Below are 13,841 nucleotides of genomic sequence, written 5' to 3' on the forward strand. Positions count from 1 at the left end.
TATTACATTGATGGAGAGTATATAAAAGACTGGGAGGGGAGAAGATGCTAAAGAGGAGTGATGTGCCCAGGTAAGGTCAAGGGTGAGCAGTGAGGGGAAGGCAACCTCAAGTGTTCTCTGAGAAAGAGAAGAGCATAGAGGGGAGTGGGTGAGAAGAGAGAAGATGAAAAGATCAGAAGGCTGGAAGCTTGACCTTGGAACCAGGAGGGGATCCTACCAGCAAATACTTCAGTAAGTGTAGAAAAACAAGTTCCTTACTCTGAATGAGTCCTGGGAATTTGGTGTCCAAAAACATGTTCTTGTAGGGATGGGGGAGTTGGAATTCATGGGTGGGGAGATCATGGACACAGGGAGGAAAATTTCAGGAGAAAGTAGGAAAAAAGGTGGAAAGTAGAGGGTCCAGAATAGAGATGCAGAAACATCCTTCCCTTGGGGCAGTGTCCTCTCTGACCTTGAAATCACTGATGTTGTTCTGAGAATGAAACAGAATAGAAAACCAAAATCCATGGGCTGAGCCCCACAAGGCAGTGGTAAAACATAAGTAGACAGTAAAGACTTTCATAGATACTTTGGTGGTTTAATTGTCAGGTACAGAGAAAAGAGAGAAATCAGATGATTATAAGGGCAACGAATCAGAAATGATGATTTACATTAGGCAGAAAGAGAAGATAAGTAATGCTGAAAGGTACAGACTGTGTAAAAAACAAATAAGCAAAAAATTACTGACCTTGATTTGTTGAAAGGTAAAAGAGCACATGTATACACACACATACATACACACACATACACACAGAAGCACACACAGACATACATACAGAGACACACACACAGACATACACACAGAAGCACACACACAGACACTCATACATAACTGGAAATAATCAGAAGAGAAAACCTAATACACTAAACTCTAAAAAAAAGAGAAAATTACCAACTTATTACTCTGCATATCACCCACATTTCAATTAGAGACAGCAGGAGAAAAATAGAAACCTAACTCTTGTAACTTCAAATGTGAATGAATTAAACAATCCATTAAAATGAAAAAGCTCTTCTAATCTGCTGGTTACAAGAAACACATGTAAACCACAAAGACATAGACAAAATGAAACCGAGAAAGTGGCAAAAATCTCTCATGCATCATGTGAATACCAAAACACAAATGTTGCCATGATGCTCTCAGACAAAACAAAGCCAAACACTCAAAAAATGAGAATAAACAAGTGGGTTTCTATGCTGAATGAAATAATTGATGACATATCAATATCAGTAATAAATCTGTACTCTCCAAATGACTTAGCATTCAGATTCATGAAGGAAATCATACGTAAGCTTAAGAAAATAGTAATGGTGACAGTAGACTTTTTTTTTTGCAAAGCAATGGGTTATGTGGCTTGCCCAAAGCCCCACACCTAGGAATTATTCAATATCTGAGGACAGATTTGAACCCAGGTACTCCTGACTCCAGAGCCAGTGCTCTATCCATTGGGACACCTAGCAACCCCAACAATAGATTTTCATAAGAGCTAGGTCAATGTTTGGGAGACTCTGAAGGAAAGTGAGGGAGAGTAGAGGTATTAGACTGCTTACCAAACTGTAGGTCTGTGGAGCTGTTGAGCTGACCTCACACTATGCCTGTGAAACCTGCATAGTATATCAGCACCATGGAAGGAAATTCAATCACTGACATGTGAATTTCATCAGCAAGATTTTGAGAATCACTCAGCAAGACAAGGTAGTGGACACTGAGGCCCTTTCTCAAACTGGACTGCCACAAATTCCACTTTTACTACAAAGAGCACATTTTGTCATGCAGATCATTGTGTGTGATTGCCAAACATGTTGCATGTTATGTGTTATACCCCTAAACGTCTATGGAGAACCCACACAGAGCAATCACTCACATAGATGTCAGAAGGACTTATATAAAAACATTTTCAAGGGCTCCCTCAAGGAGTCTGGAAAACATTATTACACAGGACCAACCAATCTGGCATGTTCATATCAAATAATATGCTGTATGAGCAAAGCAGAATTGCAGTAGCTGAAAAGAAATGTGAGATGTGCAGATTTAGAGATATCACTGTTCCAAATGTTCACATGGGCTACAGTTTAGGACCTGTGGTAGACTGTTGTGTAGCTTGAGCACAACATAACAGCCAACAACCAACCCAGGCTTTGGAGACATCTAAAAGAAAGATAAGGAAAAAATCTGGAACTGAACCAATTTCTGGAGAAACTAGGGCACAAAACTTCTGGCCTCTTCTAAATAGTTCTGCATAAGCCCAAACTTCTGGGCCATAGGAAACGTTCACAAAAAATGACCACAAAAGAGGAAATAAAAAAATTAGAGGGGAAAAGATTTGAAGCTCACCCCCTGATTTGATATATAGGATTAAGTCCTGGTCCTTTGGAAAGATAAAGTTGAGACATGCTGAACTGATATGATTTAAATGAAGAGCAGAACATCAAATTAATGAGCAATGGGAAATGACAGCAAAATGAAAAGAGAAATAAAAAAATAAAACACATTATATTCAGGGATAAGCTAACAAATCAGAAAAGCTAAGGTAAATATGGGAATGGAGGCCAAAGAGGTAGACAGTCCAAGGGGAGAAGGCAGCCAAAGCTGATGATAATGCTGGATTTTCAGGAGCAATTCGCTTCGGTTGTCTCCTTCATTGATCTTTTAAATAATTCTTTAATTGTCAAGATATCTTTTTCTTATTATGTTAATTTTGTTATTTTATTTTAAGCTCACTGATCCCATCTCTTTCTGATTTTTTTACTGTGTGTTTTAAGAGATGCTCCTCTACTTCTGAGCAATGATTTAGCTGCTTCTGGGAAACCTGGATAAATTGTATTATTGTTATCAAACTCCTTTACAGAGTTATTGTTTCTATGCATTATTCTGTGACTCAGTTACCATTCCATATTTGAATATTCAGTTTTCATTTATGGTTATGGTTTTTGACATGTTATTTAAATTTTTTATCATATTGCAAACATTGTGGTCATTTGTTCTAATATTTATTTTTATTATATTGTGATGCATCATCTGAGGTGAAAAATGCTATGATACCCATGTCTTATACTAAAGACATATTTCTCTTTTCCTATTAAAATTCCTTTGAAACAAAATTACATGTAAAAGCCATTTTCAATATTTTATAAAAGTTTTGAATTTCAAATTCTTTTGCTCTCTTCTCCTTTCTTCTCTTCCCTCCCTTCCCCTTTTTTAATTCAGTGAACAATCTGATACAAATCGTACAATCATGTAAAAAATTGTGTAAATCATTTTCATGTTGGTCATTCAGTGCAAGGAGATTCAAATAAAAATAAAGGAAGGAAGGAAGACACAAAGGAAGAAAAAAGAAAAAAACAGTAAACTTCAGGTCTATTCCAAATTCAGTCCTTTTTCTGAGGTGGATAATATTGTTCATCCTGAGTCCTTTGGGAATGTTAAGGCATCTGAGGATGGTAAGTCATTTCCCAATTCTTCATTATACAATGTGACTGTGAATACTATCACTCCAATGTGTACCAGGTCGTAGATCTATCTAGAGCTTTCTGAAATCTTCTTGCTTGGCATTTCTTATCACACAATGATATTTCATTGCCATCTCATCCCCCAGCTTGTCCAGACACTCCCCAATGGATGGGCACCTCCTCAATTTTCCATTCTTTACTACCATAAAGGGAGCTGCTATAAAGGTTTTTGGACATTCAGATCCTTTTCTTTTCTCCACTTTGGATACAGATCTGGCAACGGTATTACCGAATCAAAGAGTATGCAGAGTTTTATAATGCTTTGGACAGATTTGGTGGAAATGACCTTGAAGCCTTTTCACATAGAGACAGCTAGGTAATATATTATCTGTGCTGGGTGAGAAGTCAAGAAGTCCTGAATTGAAATGTGTTCACTTACTAGCTAAGTGACCCTTGGGAAGTCACTGCTTTGCCTCAGTTTCCTCAACTGTAAAATGGGGAAATCATAGTATCTTTCTTTCAAGGCTTTTGTGTGAATAAGGTGAGCTAATCTCAGCTCCCAGAAAATCCTAGGTGCTTAATAAACCTTTCCATCTAGAGCCCATCTCCTTCCCATCTACTCTCCCATCGAAGCCCCTCCCCTCCAGAGAAGCTAGCTGGTGATAAAGCATGCTGGAAAAGTCAGTGGAAGAAGAGAAGAAGACTTTTATCTTATGAATCCTTTCTCAGGCCTCCAGAGGCAGTTATTTCTCACCCCGATAACTGAGGTCTTTATCATCTTCCTGAGTCACACAGGCTAGGACTAACTCAGACCTTCCCAAACCGGACGATCACTTAGTAATAATGGGATAGTCAGAAGGAACCCGAGAAGAGTTGTCAAAAATGATGAGGAAGCAAATGGAAGACCCTGGAGACAGACTTTCTTCTCCTTGCTGCTACCCAGTGAAAGCAAGTTATGCAGAGGAGAAAAACTGCATTGGGAAATGAGCAGTACAGGAAGGGATTTTTTGACATGGTGATTTGCTCGACATAACTGTCCCCAAGGAGCAATCTCTTGTAATATTCTAGTTCTGAAGATAAATGTCAAGTGCTTGAGAACATCTTTGAACTCAAGTCCTCCTGACTCCAGGGCTGATGCTCTATCCACTACCCCACCTATCTAGCTTATAAGAAAATCACTCATTTGGAGAGCAATTGCTATTAAATATCAGCAATCATGATTACAGGATCAGAAGCTCATTGACTTAGAGCCAGAAGCCACCTTAGTGGACATTTTAGTTTACTAATAAGGAAATTAAGGTAGAGAGGTTAGTTGCCTAGGGTCACAAAGGTAGTATTTGGAATTTGAACTCATGTCTTTCTGAATCAATGTGTAATGCACTACTTTAGAAGCATTAATGACCTTTTCTTTCCAATCACTTCCACAGTCCCACAAAGAGCTTCTGATACAGATTGTAGTGGACAAGATCATCATGATCTGTACATACACATGAGAAAGAGGTGTTCAGACACTTCTTTATTTGAATTTTTTAAAAAAAATTTATTTAAGACAGTGGGGTTAAGTGACTTGCCCAAGGTTACACAGCTCAGCAATTATCAAATTTCTGATGCCAGATTTGAACTCAGGTACTCCTGATTCCAGGGCTGGTGTTCTATCCACTGCACCAGCTAGCTTCCCCCTCCCTTCATTTATTTCATAGACATTTTCCTTGTTCTTGTAATGTCTCACAAGCTAAAGATTTATCTGCCAGAGTAAGTAACATAGAGGAAGACAAGCAAATATGGCCCCAAATCCATAAATAGTGGGAAGAGAGAACCTCAGCGACTTCTGACAGCTCTGACCAGGAGAAGGAGAGAGAACTGCTCTGGCCTTAGAGGAGGAATCAGACTCGCCAACATTCCTCTTAAATTCTGAAGAGAAAAATCCCAGTCCTTGGTTCAGAGGGTTTTACCTATTACTCTCCTGTCTGCAACAATCAAGTTGGGCTTACTCCTGTGACCCTCTACTTCCTGCCTGGACATCCTCTCCCTGGTAGCTGAGGCTGAAGCAAAGAAAGAAACTCACCTGGCTGCTGCCTCTGCTTCTGAGCCTGAGGATGGCTCTGGGAGTGGAGGTGGACTTGCATTGGCTTCTCTGAGTGAACATATGGGGCTCCCATCCTGGGCTCTTCTTATAAGAGTCATGATTCCCTGGTCTGATCTGCCCCCAGACCAGTAATAATCCTGTCACCTGAAAAGGAACACAGGGCTGTCTGGATGTCTCTAAGGTGTGAAGCACAGGAGTAATTATTATTGATTATCCACAATTCCTCAACAGTCATTACTGATGAAAAGTTAAAAGTACCAAACAAGCAGCAGGAATACTAGGCAGGAAACTTTTCTGTCCTCAGAGGGAGAGGGTACAGGAAGGTGAGCCAGGGGAGGGATGGAGATCAGCTGGTAATGACTTGACTTGATAAATGAGGGCCTGTATCTGTCCACAGGATTGGATTTGGGGATCTCTCAGTACTTTCCCGTCCAGTATAGATCCTCAATTGCCCTGACTGCATTGTACCCCCAGGGAGGAGTTTCCTCCTCCTCCTCCTCAGTTGCATCAAAAGTGCTTACAACATTTTCTAATATGTTAAATCTGCAGAAACACTCACTGTGATTCCACTTCCTTAGACTTCAATGTCTGTTTGAAGGGTGGAGTAAGACTCTACACCCTTCAGGTGGGATTTCCTAACTTCCTAGCACTGCCATTCTGTGAGCAGTGAGATCCCTGTCTTGATTTCTCAAGGGTCCCTGTCCTTCATAGCTTTGCTTCTAGGTCAAGGAAGACTTCTTCCTGTTATCCAATCAGGCCTTGTGTGTCTGTCTCGCCTATCTACCAGATCTTCAGACTCTCTTAAACTTCACCAAAATAATGGGTATAAGGTAATACTAATTGTTCATTATTAAAAAGTAATTTGATGCCAAATGCCATAGTTTGGCCCCATAGAATTTCAAGATGGTGGAGTGGATAAGTTGGTTGGACCTTTCAGTTGTCACTGACCTTTCTTGATATCATTTGGAGGTTTCTTGACTGTGCTACTGGAATAGTTTGCCTTTTCCTCCTCTGATTCATTTAACTGTTGAGGAAACTGAGGGAAACAGGGTGAAGTGACTTGCCCAGGGTCACACAGTTAAGAAACATGAACTTCATGATTCCATTGCTGGCACTCCATCTGTTGCCCTGAAGTAACCCACAATTGTTCTCCTTACTCTTCTATATGAGGCTCTTTTCATCTGTCAAACTTGGTGCTAATCCCCACTATGACTATCTTCCAAAGGACTTTCAGTTTTAGTTTTGTCACTCTCTCCTTCACCCCCTATAATCTGACTGCTGAGTTCATCATTTACCTGAAACGGTTTCCTCTAAAGTTAGTAATGATGTCTTGTTTATTAAATCCAGTGGCTTCTTCTCAGAGCTGATCCCTCTTGATCTCCCTATGGCTTTCCAGACTGGGAAGCACTCTCTTCTCCTGAACCCTTTCTTATCTCTAGATTTTCACTAAGAGGATTCTCTTCTGGAACTCTTAATTCTCTGCCTGTGACTTCTGAGTTTTCTTTGTTAGATCTTTCTCCAAGTTGTGTCCATTACCAAAGGCTATTCCCCAAAGTCTGCCCTGGGCTCCTTCTTTTCTTCCTGCATACCAGCTTCCCTAGTGGTACTAGATTATAGATTGAGAATTATCTCTTTGCTGTGATTCAGATATATAAACATTCTAATCTCTCTCCTGGCCACTAATCTCTGCCTCTAATTGCCCTTTAGACTTTGGATGTTGCAGAACCATATCATCTTCAGTGTCTACCCCAAACACTCAGATTCTAACTTTCCTGTTACTTATCTCTCTCCACCCACTCACTTTGGCCTGGACCCTGATATCATCTTTGAATCTTCTGTTGTACTGTTCTCACCTAATTTATTGTCAAAACCTCTCATATTCACCAATCATCTCACCTCATCTATGTCTTCACTTTATAAAATAACCAAAAACCAAAGCCAGCCTTGTCACCTGCCATTGCTGCAAAACTTCTGTGTCCCACATGTTCCTGGAAAAGACTGTCCACTCTCCACTTTAACCCCTCCCTGAACCTCCCTTTTGTGGTTTTCAAATTTAAGTTTCTCCTGTTACTCCTAGGCTGTGACCTCTCTCTCATACCTTGTATTTGGCTGTCTCTAGTCTCTGATTTCCTTTTAGGAAGTCCATTTTGCTTTCAACTCCACTTGATCTTCTTAGTATCTGAGGGGTGAACTCCCCCCTCCTGACCTTTCTGGTGTCAGAAGTGGGATTCATTGTGCCCAAATTAGCATCTTATTGTCTCAAATTGAACTTATTATCCATTCATATTCCCAAAACTTTTTCAGAAAATCTACCAATCCAAGTATTTCTAAGAGATGAGAAAAGAATTAGTACATTAAGAACTATTGAGTTGAAGAAGCTACAAAATATTCAGAAATGAGTGAATGGAACTTTGAAGGTGGTAGTTTCCAGGAATTTCCATCTTAATCCTATTCTATTCTATACTGTCATGAAAAACGTGGATGAAAACATAGATGTATGCTGATCTGAGTGGATGAGGAAATAAAACAAATGGACATTTGATCACTCTAGGCACAGTATTATCAGCACTTAATCTCTCTTGTTTGCTCAGGTTGCACATCATCTATGGAATGCTTTTCCTCCAGGTGTTTTTCTCTCTCATTACCTGGCAATAATTAAGCTCCACCTCTTTCATTTCTTCTTTCCCTTTCACCTCAGATACATGAATAGTCCCATCTTCCTTTTGTTCTTTTCTCCCCTTCCTCAGTTTAATGTCTCTTTTCTCCAGGAATATTAATTTGTGGTACAGACTCTGTAGTAGGAACCACCATTTGTAATCTTCTAGGAGGTTATGGATGAGAATTAGAATGATAATTTTAAACATCATTGACCCCAATTGCTTCTCTGGATCCTCCACGGAATACCCTCACATATCCCTTCTTCTTGGACATGGTAGGGGGAGGCAATATCTGGGGGACTGATTTAGAATTCATTTGATGTGGAGGTTTCTTGCCTCTAACTGGAACCTTCAAGTGATCTGCCTGGATAGTGATGGAAAACAGATCCTGAAAGAAAATCGCCTGATCTGAAGAAGCCAGATCTAATCTGGAATTAGAATCAAGATCTAAGCTTTACTCACCACAGAAGCACCTGGGATCTTGTGAGTAACTGCTTATCAGCAGCTCCACTAACATCTAAGAAACTATGGAGTTAGGGAGGCAGAGATTTGTTCTCAACCCGTGTGGAAATGCTTTGTGCGCGTGTGTGAGGGAGCGTTTTATGTGCTATCACAATAGGATTAAATGAGCAAAGACCAAGGTACTAACTCCTAGTAGGATGGCTTTGTTGACTTTTGTCTCAGGGGAGATTCTGGAAGGGATAAAGATAATTCCAATTTAATGAAGTTATTTGTGATGTCTATGCAGAAGAAACACCATGTCGAACCTGAATAAATACCATGACACCCAAATATACAGCATCAGAAAAAGGGACATGATTAGAAATAGTGAGCCGTGCCATATGGAGACAATTAAATGAGACCACCAGCCAATGTCCTGTATCTCAGGAATGTTTCTTGTCTGTTAACACGTTAATTCTCCCGGAAATAAAGCAAATTTCAAAACAAGTAGAATACAGCAGGAGAGAAGGAGTGAGTGCTACGTTTTGGGGTTCTTTATTGAAACTTTAGCCAGTTGGAATTCATGGGGCTGATGGCCTGAAAGTCACTGTGAAAGCAGCTCCTGCTCAGGGTGAGACTTGGAGCCACTCTCTGAAGGCAAAAGAGAATTTCACAGCCAGTGACATCCATGAGATTCTTCAGATCCAAGACTGCCATTGTGTAAGGAATGTCCTCGGAAAGAAACACCAAAAAATTGTCAAGACCAATTGAGCAAAATCCTTCCTATAGATTTTAGGTTACATCCAGTGAGGAATACATAGAACTGAGTAGGTAAGAAAGAAATTCCCCAAAACCCAATCCCTGCCTGAGAGAAGAAGAGACTACTTAGGACAAAAGCATTAGGAATGATATTCCTGAATTCTTGTTAAGGGGGATTGTCATCAGAATCAGAAGGATCTATTGGAAAACACAAGTTGCAGATATTTGTGTCCAAGACCTCCTCAATCCAACCCAAATGAACCTATTTAGTATATGACTTATTTTTTTTCTCTGTAAAAGACAGTATTGTACCAACTTTTGTCCTATGGGATTGAGAGGAATGACCTGGCATTAGGAATAGAACACTGTCACTTGAACCTTTGCTCAGTTTGGTTCTATTTCTTCTTTTTTTTTGATGCTTCATTTTATGTTGCTCAGTTACATGCAAAATCCTATTTTAATCTTCATTTGCATACTTGGAGTTCTTAGTTCTCTTCCTTCTTCACATCCCACTCTGTGTTATTGAGAAAAGCAAGTTATCTGATCTAGGCTAAAATGTACATTCAAGCAAAACTTCCTTCTAGTACAGTCCTCTCTCACTCCTTACCTTCCGTTGAAAAAAATATATTAGCCCTTCCTATTCACCTCCCACCTTTGCTTCTCTATATGTGTTTCTTTTAACTACCCTAAGAAATGAGAAATTTTATAAGGTTTCAATATCTTTTTCCCATGCAGGAATATAAACATCTCACACCATTAATTTCCTTTCCTTTGTATCTTTTTATGATGCACTTGAGTCTCATAGTTGAAGGACAGATATTCTGTTCTGCTCTGGTCTTTCCAGCAGAAATGCTTGAAAGACCCCTATTTCATTAAATGTCCATCTTTTCCACTGAAAGCAAATATATTCAATTTTGTTAGTAGTTGTTTCTTGGCTCCAATCTAATCTCTTTGGTCTTTCAGGAAGTCACGTTCCAAGTCCTTTGACACCTTAATGTAGAAGCTGCTGTATCTTGTGTTATCCTGACTACAGCTCATGATAATTGTTCCTTGCTGGCAGCTTGGAATATTTTCTCTTTCATCTAGGAGCTCTAAAACTAAAGTATAATATTCTTGGCAGTTTTCATTTTAGAATCTCTTTCAGGAGTTGATTGGTCGATTCATTCAATTTCTCTTTTACCATCTGTTACTGGAATATCAGGACAGTTTTCCTTGATTATTTCTTGAACATCTTTGATCTCTCTTTTTTTAATATATCTTAGCTCCCAGGTAGTTCAGCAGGTTTCAAATGATCTCTTCTTCATCTATTTTCCAGTGTCAGCTGCTTTTCCAATGAGATATTTCACATTTTGTTCAAGGTTTTCATTCTTTTGATTTTATTTTATTATTTCTTGGTTTCTCACAAAGCCATTAATTTCCCTCTGCTCCAGTCTATATTTTTAAATAATTATTTCCTTCAGTAGCTTTTTAAGTCTCTTTTTCCGTTTTGTGAATTCTGCTTTTTTAAGATATTTTTCTCCAGTAGTATTTTTGGACTTTTTCCTCCCATTTGACATTCCGCAGTTTGGTTTTTAAGATGTTATTTTCTTTAGAATTTCTTTGCACTTTTTTTCCCTAAGACACAGTCTCAGATTTCATGATTGACTCAAATCCCTTTTATTTCTATTCCCAACTTTTGCCCTCCCTCCCATACTTGAATACAAAAATTGGGGGCTCCCCATGGCATGAGACTAATTCCTATTTTTCTTAGAAGCTTTGTATGCATGATTTTGTTATCTTCTTTTGAGTGTGTATTTTGATCATAATGATTATGATAGTAACTGTTTATGTTAGGAGGAGAATCCTTGCTTTGCTATGGTAGCGAGCTCTTTTGTGGCTCTGCTCCTTTTACTGGGATTGGGACCCCTGACTGCAACAGATCTGAGTATGGGCAAAGTAACAGAGTCCTGCCTCAGCTCTAGCAAAGAGACCTCTCTAATATCCTTCTGACCCCCTTCCAATTCATGAATTTAGAGCTTTTGATGTTCCAGTTGCTGCTGCTGCTGCTTCTTCAATGACTCCTGAGACCTTTTCCTAGTCTGTTGGCATCTGCGTGCATTGTTGAGACTTTCCCTGAACTGTGTTTTACTTTCTCTTGGGGTGGCAGACTTTTCTGCTGACTTTCTGAGTTGTCCTAGGTAATTCCTGGATTGAGTGGTCTAGAAATCACTACTGTTCCCACTGACACAATTGTGCCACAGTCTGTTCCTGGCTAACTGGGGCCAGTTCACTCTTGTAACACCTACACTACCCTGCAGGTCCTTTCTTATCCAGGTGCAACAGCCTCTTTCCACCAATCTATCAAGTTTTCTTGGGCAAGAGAATTGTTGCAATATGACTTTTTGTGGGTTTTGCCATTCTAGAATTTGTTTAAGGTCATATTTCTAGTGATTTGGGGAGATCTTGATAATGTCTCTGCCTTTATTCTTTTATCTTATCTCCACACACCAATTTGATGATATTTCATGAAATAAACAAATAACAATTCATATAATTACAACCTCAAAATGTAGAAGCCTTGATGAGTGATAAAGGATATATAGGAGATCTGCCGTAACATATTTATGAAACCCAGTCTCCAGGAGATGGTTTAAGGCTTCTTCTGTAACTCCACATTGGGAGTTAGTCAATCATTGCAAGAAATGTGCATTAAAGGATTATTAAATATCGGGCAGAGGTCAAATCACTGGATGTTATTCTTCATTGTTTGTCTTCTATTCTCTATCTCTCTGTCTCTCTCTGTCTCTCTCTGTTTCTCTCTGTCTCTCTCTTTCTCTCTCTCTGTTTTTCTCCCTCTCTCAATATATTTACCTCTTGTAATACTGTGTAAAGGTAGCCAGGAATAATTCTATTTATCAATTTTTTCTCTCAACGTGAATGGCAGCTTCTTTTATAGGTCCTTTGTAGTTGATCTGAATATTTACAATACCCAGAATATTAAATCATTCCCAGGCATTTTTTATTATGTTTTTATTATTTTTACAACTACTTGCAAAGATAGTTTTCAATAATCATTTTGGAAGGTTTTGTCTTCCTCTCTTTCTTCCTTCCCCCTCCCCTGACAGAAAACAATCTAATATAGGTTTTAAATGTAGAACCATATTAAACATAAATCCATTTCAATCATATTATGGAAAGACAATCAAATCAAAAATAGAATATCATGAGAAGACTAAAATTCAAAATTTTAAAAACATATAATAAAATTGAAAATATTAAACATTGTTCCACTTTAAGACCTCATAGTTTCTTTTCTTCCTACGGATGGTATTTTCCATCACAAGTCCTTTCCAATTGTTTTTGACGATTGTTCTGCTGAGATAAGCAATTACATCATAGTTGATCATAACAGAATTTTGCTGTTATTCTTTAAAAACAATATTGCTGTCACTGTATCCAATGTCTTTTGGTTCTGCATATTTCATGCATCATTATTTTATGCAAGTCTTTTCATATTTTTCTAAAATCAACCTGCTCATTATTTCTTACTTCTCAATAATATTCCATCACAATCATATAATACAACATATTCAACATTCCCCAAGTGATGGGCAATTTCAAATCCTTTGGCATTACAGATAGAGCTGCCACAAGTATTGTATCCGGTATCAGGTCTTTTCTTTATTCCCTGATTACCTTAGTAAACAGACCTAATAGTGGGGCAAAATGTATATACAGGCAGTTTAATAACTCTCTGGGTAAAATTGCAGATTGCTCTTCAAAATGGTTGGATCAGTTCTTGATTCTAGCAAGAGTGTATTTTTTAGTTTCCCAGGTTTTTCATATTCCCTCCAACATTTATTATTTCCCACATCTCTCATTTTAACCAATAGGTGTGAGATGATATCTCAAAGATCTTTTACTTTGGATTTCTTTAATCAATAATGTTTAAATCATTTTAAATACCCATATATAGAATGCTTTCATAAAAATTGTCTGTTCACATCCTTTGACAATTTGTCAATTGGGAATGATTCATGTTCTTAAAAATTTGACAAAATTTTTATAAATTTGGAACTTTGGACTTTTATCTGATAAACTATAAATTTTCTTCAGAATTTTGAATCGTGGTTACATTGATTTTTATTTGTACAAAACACATTCAATTTAATGTAATTAGAAACATGCATTTCTATTTCACAATGTTCTTTATCTCTTGTTTTTTCATAAGCCGTAAGTGCCAGTCTCTATTCAATGTGTTACCTAGCTGCCCTAAGTGGAGGGTCTTTTAGAACTTTTTCTTGCAGGATTTTGTTGGTAATATATAGACATACCAATGATATATCTAAATTTATTTTATATCCTGCAATGTTGCTAAAGTTATTAATTTTTTAAACTACATTATGGCTGAACCTCTAGAATTTTCCAAG

Source organism: Macrotis lagotis, chromosome 1 (assembly GCF_037893015.1).
Source record: "Macrotis lagotis isolate mMagLag1 chromosome 1, bilby.v1.9.chrom.fasta, whole genome shotgun sequence".
Classification (NCBI taxonomy): domain Eukaryota; kingdom Metazoa; phylum Chordata; class Mammalia; order Peramelemorphia; family Peramelidae; genus Macrotis; species Macrotis lagotis.